Source organism: Sorex araneus, chromosome 5, assembly GCF_027595985.1.
Source record: "Sorex araneus isolate mSorAra2 chromosome 5, mSorAra2.pri, whole genome shotgun sequence".
NCBI classification, from domain to species: domain Eukaryota; kingdom Metazoa; phylum Chordata; class Mammalia; order Eulipotyphla; family Soricidae; genus Sorex; species Sorex araneus.
This window is the reverse complement of record NC_073306.1, coordinates 50557005-50566178: the sequence shown is the minus strand read 5'-3', so window position 1 is coordinate 50566178 and position 9174 is coordinate 50557005. Positions and strand designations below refer to the sequence as shown.

Genomic DNA, 9174 nt, shown 5'->3' with positions numbered 1-9174 from the left:
GACTCATGTAGATAGGTGTGGGAGTGAAATGAGGGGCACCAGTGGGGACAAAGAGAAATGTCACTTTGAAATTTTAATTAGGGGCTGGAGAGATAACACAGGGGCAAGGCCCCCACCTTGCATGCAACTGACCCTGATTAGAATCCCTAGCACCTCATATGGTTCCCTGAGCACTGTTAGGTGTGACCATTGAGCACAGAACTGGGAATAGCCCCTGAGTACTGCTGGGTGCAATTCCCCCAAATACAAACAAACAAAAATAATTGAAGTAACCAGTGTGTGGCTTAGTGATGTATATGTCTGACAAGTATGAGGCCCTAGATTTGCAAAAATTCAAACCAAACAGAACATTTGAGTTACTAGTTGTTTCTGAGGCCAAATTCCAGGGCATGGGAGAACAAGGAAGTAAAATCAGAAAGCATTGCATTGTGGCTCTTGCATCCTACAGCTGAGGCTTTAAGGCTGGGGTGGAGTCCTTCCTTCCTTCCTTCCTTCCTTCCTTCCTTCCTTCCTTCCTTCCTTCCTTCCTTCCTTCCTTCCTTCCTTCCTTCCTTCCTTCCTTCCTTCCTTCCTTCCTTCCTTCCTTCCTTCCTTTCTTCCTTCCTTCCTTCCTTCCTTCCATCCTTCCTCTCTCCCTCCCTCCCTCTCTCCCTCCCTCCCTCCCTCCCTCCCTCCCTCCCTCCCTCCCTCCCTCCCTCCCTCCCTCCCTCCCTCCCTCCCTCCCTCCTCTTCTTTCTTTCTTTCTTTCTTTCTTTCTTTCTTTCTTTCTTTCTTTCTTTCTTTCTTTCTTTCTTTCTTTCTTTCTTTCTTTCTTTCTTTCCTTTCTTCCTTTCTTCCCTTCTTCCTTTCCTTCTGTTTTTGGACCACATCCAGTGGAACTCAGGACTTAATCCAGGTTCTGTGCTCAGGGATCACTCCTGGCAGGGCTTGGGGACTCTATGGGGTGCCAGAGATCAAGCCTAGTCAAGCCTATGTCAGTCTCTTGCAAGGCAAGAGCTTTACCCACAGTACTATTGCTTCAGCCCCATGGGGTAGAATTATTTAGAGGAAAAAGGGCCTGGGACTCAGCAATAGTAGTGAGGTTGTGGATTCTGGCTTCCACCATCTCCATGTAGTATCTAGAGCAGCTGGGGCTCTGGTGGATTGGAATGAGCCATAAAGAGTGAAGGGGCCTCACCCTGCCTGGTGGCCCCTGGAGAGGCTCATGGCTTTCCCACTTGGACAGGACATTCCAAGACTTTCCTCTCTTGGAATTTCTACCTTTCCCTCTGAACCCACTTAAAGGGGCAGGAAAGGGCAAGAAGACTTGGAAGTTTATAAAAAGCAATCACTGTCACAAACCCCCTCCACACCCCCCCCCACCCAACCATACCATCTTGTATCTTATTTGTTTGGTGGTGGGGCTCCTTGGTCTGGAATGGGTCCTGGAGCCAACATGGGAGTGATTGACTTATGGAACTTACTCACACCTTCAGGCATTATAGATGGAATTCTTGGTCTTCTGTTTTGTTTTTCTTAAACTACACCCCAAACCCCAGAACACCATCTCTCTGACCTTACTATGTGCGTGCAGGAATGAACTCAGGCATGCGGTGAGTAAACACCATGGATGGAACACTGTGTCATAAGGGCAATAACAAGTGACATGAAGGGATTATGCTACTTTCTTTCTCCCCCGACTCTTCCATCACTGTTTCCTTCACAGAGCAAATACATTGTTGAGGGGGGACCACATACAACAGAAATTTGGTGCCTGGGATGGTACTGAATATAAAGTGGCTGGACATATTAGAGGTCTCCCCACGATGACAACCCGGGACACCTCTGCATCATTCGTAACTGGAATTATGTGTCATGAAGATCAATCACCATTGATTTAGATGGATTTTTTCTTTGTTCTCTATCTCATAGATAACAAACCGCATGGTTTGTGCCAATAGCATGTGCAACTCGAGTCCCACTGACCTCTAATAAAAGCAGAAATGCTATGACATGTGCACATGCTCTCTGAAGTTGTGTTTTCAGTAGCTCTTACGTGTGAAGGTGCCCGGTGGTTTCACTTGCCCACTCAGAAAGTGCTCCCTAAGTGCACACTGCAAAAAAGAGGCTGAGTGCTGGGTTTCCCTCCCCCTTTTTTTGTCTGAAAAGAAAATATCTTCTTAGGATTTATTTTTCTTCTTCAGATTTTGGACCCCATGTGGCAGGATTTAGAGACCACTCCTGGCTGGCCCAGGAGACCCTATGGGTTGCCAGGGATGGAACCTGGGTTATCTACATGCCAGGTTACTGCCTTATCTGTTGTACTATTTTTTGGCTTTTTGGGTCACACCCGGCGATGCTCAGGACTCCTGGATCTGCACTCAGGAATCACTCCTGGCGGTGCTTGGGGGACCATATGGGATGCTGAGAATCAAACCAGGGTCGGCGGTGTGCAAGGCAAACGTCCTACCCGCTGTACTATTGCTCCAGCCCCTACCTGTTATACTATTGCTCCTGAACCTCTTCTTAGGATTTCTTTTGCTCAGGGAAAGCCTGTACCTTCATCAAAGTGAAGTGGCATAATGTGAACTTTCAAAATGCAGGGGATACCTGTATATGTAAATTAGCTCCAGCCAGCCCCTTCTTAAGGCTCATGAATGCATCAATTCACTAATTCATTCTTTCAATACTAAGATTCCAAGTGTGGGCACTAGGAGTAACAGACACTCCCTTTCCCCAAAGGAATTCTCAGCATAATACCCACCTTTCCCTCTGAGTTGCCTGAAGAATGTGTGCTGGCGACCAGTGTGGCATCCTTCCACCATCCACAAGGTGGCGAAAGCAGGTCAAGAAAAGTTGATCTGACCTAAAGGTGCAGGGCGGGAGGCTGGGGATCAAATTGGACAGGAAGTTCTGAACTGTTCTGGAAAGTACCCACTGTGCCATTCAGGAAAGCAGATCCACAACCTTATCAGAAGCAGTGATATTGGTTATGAATAATCAGTGTGAATTGACAAGACAAAGATATTTGATTACAAGTAGCACCAGGTCCTGAGACACAGCTTAAATTTTACCTTAAAACTACATTGCTGGGGGTACGGTGGCGTCCAGCAGGTCAACCTGTATATATGGGGTCAAGTGCAGCCTGATGGTGCCTTCAGAATTATATACCCAAATTGCCGCTGGTGAGACCCCAACAATTTAGGACCAAGTATCCTAAGAAATTAAATGGCCAAAAGTTAGGTATGTGGGAGTCATGCCCACAAACCACCTCAGCTATACAAGCTCATTTATTGACCTTGCCTCAGAGACCCATAAATAAATCTCGAAAGAGATCAAAATCAGGCCATTTAAACTCATTAAAGGCTATGGTTTTTTTTTTTTTTTTTTTTTTTTTGCTTTTTGGGTCACACCCAGCAATACTCAGAGGTTACTCCTGGCTTTGCACTCCGGAATTACTCCTGGCGGTGCTTGGGGGACCATATGGGATACCGGGGATCGAACCCGGGTCGGCTGCATGCAAGGCAAACACCCTACCCGCTGTGCTATCACTCCGGCCCCTAAAGGCTATGATTTAAAGACTCACAAATGAATCTTGGAAAAGAGCAGCATGCCACAGAGATATCTCCCCGCCCAGCTCCAGGCTGATTTCACTGGGGCATCTCTGAGGGGGACAGGTGTGTCCCTCCACCTACCCCAAATGAACCCCAGCAGCCACAAACCTCCAGAACCCAATTGCTGCCACACTCACAGCCAACCTTCACTTGCTCATGCTGAGCTCCCCACACATGAGAATGAACCCGCTGAAAAACCCAGGTATGCAAGACTAGGGACTGAAAATTCCAGGCTTCATGGAGTTGGGAATGGGTGACTTCCCCCCATTCCCCACCCTTCATGTTTCCTGGCAGTCACACCCATGAACTACCTCTTGGAATCATTTAAGCACATTAATGACCTTGATTCAGAGACTCACAAATGATTCTAGGAAGAGAGCAACATGCCACAGAGAAGCCTCTGGATCCCAAATATTTAAAAACTTTAGAATTCCAGGAGAAAGTGACCACACAACATCTCATACTATTCATAACAAGCAATACAAAATAAATTATTTAGCATCTGCCCATGGGGCAGGCTTGGGTGGTGAGGAGAAAATTTGAAATAATGGTGGTGGGACGGTATAATGGTGGTGGGATTGGTGTTGAAATATTGAATGTAAACAATTATTGTGAACAAATTTATGAAAATAAAATTTAAAAGCTAAAAAAAGTGCTCGCTTCGGCAGCACATATACTAAAATTGGAACGATACAGAGAAGATTAGCATGGCCCCTGCGCAAGGATGATACGCAAATTCGTGAAGCGTTCCATATTTAAAAAAAAAAAAAAAGCTAAAAAAAACAAAAACAAAACTACATTGCATGGTTCATTCCTGGCTCGTTCTTGGGTTTCAGCACCAAACCAAACAAAAAACTGTGCGGCGGGGGAGAGAGATGAGCATGCAGCTGAGCTTCAGGAACGGAATAGAACCTGGGTTTCTCCTTTTCAGTTTTGTTTTTTGGCTTTTTGGGTCACATCTGGTGATGCACAGGAGTTACTTCTGGTTCATGCACTCAGGAATCACTCCTGGCGGTGCTCAGGGGACCATATGGGAAGCCGGGAATCGAAGCAGGATCGGCCACATGCACTGCAAACGCCCTACCCGCTGTGCTATCGATCGCTCCAGCCCTGGGTTTCTCCTTTTCGATCTGAGCAGCCTACTTTTTGTTATTTTGGTTTTGGGGCCATATCTAGCCATCCTGGAAGGCTCGGGGGACTATATGGGGTGCCAGGGATAGAACCTGTGGCAGCCATATGCAAGCAAGCACCCTACCCACTTCTCTAACACTTTGGCTCCTCCCAAGACAGAATTTCTAGGAATTAAAAGTGAGCAAACAACGTATTTGTAAGCTCCTAAACAATGGAAAAAGTTTCCCAGAGGAATATTTATCTAGCCAGTCTATTCAATGACCTAAAAAATAACAACCTAAAAGAACCACAGATTTTTGTCTTAAAAATTAAATCTTCAACCAGGCAAAATGGGAAAATCCTGTTCTGTGTGCACTGTGATTATAAGTATTGGGGGTGGATGGAAAATCTTATAATATGTCTGTAAATAGGAACCAGGTCTCTGAGAAGCTAAATTAGATCTTTCTACCTAAAATTCTCTTATGCCCACTGAAATGACTGACATTAATAGCCCAGTGTTTTCACCATTAAAAGAATGCTTTACAGTACATATTCACTAATTCTCATTTGACACATGCTCAACAATTTAAATTTGAGCCCCCATTCCTTTAATTCCTTCTTGCTAAGAATGTTTTTCTTTCAACACGAAGCACATTATCTTTAATCACAATTAGTCTAGCCTTAGCCTCCTTTCAGAAAGGTCATCATTTGAAATTCCTTATAGAAATTTGTTCACTATTTTTTTTTGAAAGTCTATAGCTCTGTATCACCGTCATCCCGTTGTTCATAGATTTGCTCGAGTGGGCACCAGTAACATCTCCATTGTGAGACTTATTACTGTTTTTGGCATATCAAATATGCCATGGGTAGCTTGCCAGGCTCTGCCGTGCGGGCGGGATACTCTTGGTAGCTTGCCGGCTGGGCTCTCTGAGAGGGAGGGAGGAATCAAACCCAGGTCGGCCACGTGCAAGGCAAATGCCCTACCCGCTGTGGTATCGCTCCAGTTTAAAAGTCTATACATATATAAAATCTGAAGAATGAGTCACCTTATATTGAGAAGTTAAAATGTATCAAAATACACTACAGTGGCTAACCTCTGCCCACTAGCAGTTGCATCACCATCTCCCAAACAGAGGACATGTGCCGGTGCACACCTTGTGATTCCAGCTAAACTTAAAATTCTGCTTCAAAACGTTTCTGAGCAGCCTTTTTTTGTCCCCTTTGCTCTACGGGCTTCCTATTCCTTGAATTGGGAAATGGAAAGTATGGCTATAGCAGGTTCTGTTTTAGAACCTGCTGGTGAAGAGTACTTCTGAGTTCCAGAGAGAAAAAGTCATTGGATCAGTTCAGTCTGGGTCTTGAGCCTACCCTGTTGCCGCAAAGGGTGACAATGTGCAAACACAATGCCAGGTGCTGAGCAGGGAGCCCTGGGAGAGTGGTTGAAAGCAGGAAGACCATTCCCAGTGGAGAGCTACAGAGCCAGTTTGGGTTTGCAGGTTGTTGCAGAAGGTACCAGTATTTCCCCGTCTCTCCTTTATGCTCACACTGTGACGCTCATGCACTCTGATCACAGATGTGTGGGTCTTCTGCCCCCACCCTTCACCCACCATGAAATTCTGCAGGCCCAATTGGATATCCTACATGTTTACTCACTTTTGACACTACCAGGAGAGAGCTACAGATTCCCTGGGAAAGTCAGATTCAGATGCCCGTGCCAAGCCCAGGGTCTCACTTGAGTTTTGGACAGATTCTGAAGTTCCCACCATCTCCTCTTTGGGCCTCATTAATTTGTTAGAGCAGCTCATAGACCTAGAGAAACACACTTACCAGTTTCCTAGTGGTTCTGATGATGGGTAGAGATGAAAAGGTAGATGAAGCCTTACACCGGGTGAGGCCAGGGGGGGTCCCAAGGGCAGGAATTTCCACTCCCTTGGAGTTGGGTGTGCCCGTTCCATACCATCATATACCGACCATATGATCACATTCTTGTACTGCTGACCTGGAAGGTCTCCCAACTTCATACTGTTGGGATTTTATGGAGGCAACCTCACCTAGGTCACATCAATCATTAACTTCGTTATCAGTAGGGAGGGCTAAAAAAACTCCAAGCTTCTCTCAGGGCTTGGCTTTCCCAGATGATAAGCCCCAATCAGGAGCCTCCCAGAGGCCCCCTCAGAATCTCCTCCCAAGTACAAGAGATGCTCCTGTCACCCTGGAAATAACCTGGACTTCACAAGCTCTGGGCCAGGGACCAAGACGTCCAGGTAATTTTTTCTTTGGCTTTTGGGCCATATCCGGCCATGGTGAAGGCTGTCTACACAGTACTGATAGAAGTTAATGGGCCAATCCCCCTAGCTCTTGCCATTGGCAGGGGAATAAATCAGAAGCTCTAACACAGACACCCAAAGGCTAACCTCTCCCCATCAGGTTGATATTTGATAGCTCAGGGTGTGCTATCGAAGTGCTCACTGCAAGAGAGGCTGAATGCTATATATATATATATATATATATATATATATATATATATATATACATATTTCTCTCTCTCTCTCTCTCTCTCTCTCTCTCTCTCTCACAGGAGAAGTGAGCCCCAGTGGCCCAGGCTAGTGACTGTAAGATCACATTCCCATAGTACCTACTTCCCCTCTCATTTCCTTTTTTTTCTCTGGCTTATTTCCCATTTCCCTGTCTGTGTTTTTTGGCACTTTCTGGAATCAACCACTGCCTCAAAACCTCAGATTCTCCTTCACTTGTGAAGTAACTATTCTTAAATCATATCATTAAATTATCCCTAATTAAAATTTTAAAATCAAAGTAATGTTACTAATACTACATAATTTTCAAGTGTGCATTATTATAAATCAACATCTGGGAGCCAGAATGATAGTACAGCAGACATGGCATTTGCCTTGCACACGGCTGACCCTGATTTATCCCCAACACCCCAGATGGTCCCCTGAGCAAGCAAGGAGTAATCCCTGAGCACAGAGCCAGGAGAGGGCCCTGAACAATGCTGGGCATAGCCCCCCTCCCCCAAACAAAAATCAACATTATACCACATTAAATTCACCAGTAAAAGTCCACTTCTTTCATCATAAAATTCACCCTTTTTATCTTATTGATCTACCCCTACTAACATTAGTCTGATAATCTCTATTTTTTAAATTAATTTTTAAAATCTTCTCACCATATGTGAGTGAAATCATATGGGGTTTATCATTCTTGTCTGGTTTACCTCCCTGAGTATAATACTAAGTCCATCCCTATAATTGCAAAAGGAAGGATTTCATTACCAAAAAGAGAAAAAAAGAAACTGAGTAGTATATCGTTTTTTGTTTTCATTTATGTCACACCCGGTAGTGCTCAGGGGTTACTCCTGGCTCTGCCCTCAGGAATATTCTTGGCCATACTCGGGGAACCATTTGGGTGCCAGGGATTGAATCTGGGTTGGTGAGTGCAAGGCAAAAGCCCCACCTGCTGTACTATTGCTCCGTCCCCTGCGCATACATACCACAGCTTCTTGATCCACTCATGTTTAGCACTTAAGTTGTTTCCAAATATTTGTTATTGAAATAATGCTGTGATTTGGGGGGGAGGTGTAATTACTCAGAAGTGGAAGAGCTCTATTACATGGAATTTCTTTAATTACTGTTCCCTGTTCAGGCTGCACCAGTTTACATTCCCACCAACAAAAACCTTATTGTCTCAAAGGCTAGAATTACATAGATGAGAGGTGAGGAGACTTTGAAAAAGAACACATACTTCTCATTCACTTTTACCTTTCCTTCTAAAAGAGATTTCTTTATTAAAAAAAAAAGTTTAGGCTTGCACCAACAAACATTAGGAAATCATTTAAATATTATACAAACAGAACAAAACTATAAATAAATATGAATACCTAGAATGGTATATATAATGTCAATTCCCTAAAGAATAAAGTTGTTCCAATATGAAGCATATCTCCTTCTTTACCTCAAGTCCTTTAAGCAGGACTGTGGGGCTTAGGCTGAGCCTAGGTCTGGGAAATTTCCTGGGAACTGGCCCAGAATTTGCTTTGTTCTTCCTTCTTCACGCTTAGGAATGGGGGCAGACCTAATCGTAGGGCAATGCTTGCAGAAATGCATGTATGCACATACGACAGAGAGAGAGAAAGAGAAACAAAGAGAGACGGAGAGAACATGTATAAGCCTGTATATGTATATGACAGAGAGAGACAGAGAGAATATGTATATGCCTATATATGTGTGCATGTGTGGATATTTGTGTCTATATGTATGCATGTATATATCTGTTCATGTGTTTGTGTGTCTGAGAAATACAACCAAGGTTTTGCTGACACAGTCAAAGTACTTGGCCCAGCTGAGGAAAAACAAAGCTCTCACCCTTAAGGATAAAATAGCAAGTCAACGTTCCAGATTCTTCTCTTCGTTGGAAATAAGACAGACATCTGGAGGCTAACTAACCTTTTCTT

General features: G+C 44.4%; 1 non-coding gene across 1 annotated transcript; it reads left to right on the top strand.

Moving 5' to 3' along the window:
• Positions 1-4245: 4245 nt before the first annotated feature.
• Positions 4246-4352, top strand: LOC129405225 (U6 spliceosomal RNA). Its single transcript, XR_008630408.1, has one exon. It is a non-coding gene; the product is annotated as a U6 spliceosomal RNA (small nuclear RNA).
• Positions 4353-9174: the final 4822 nt, after the last annotated feature.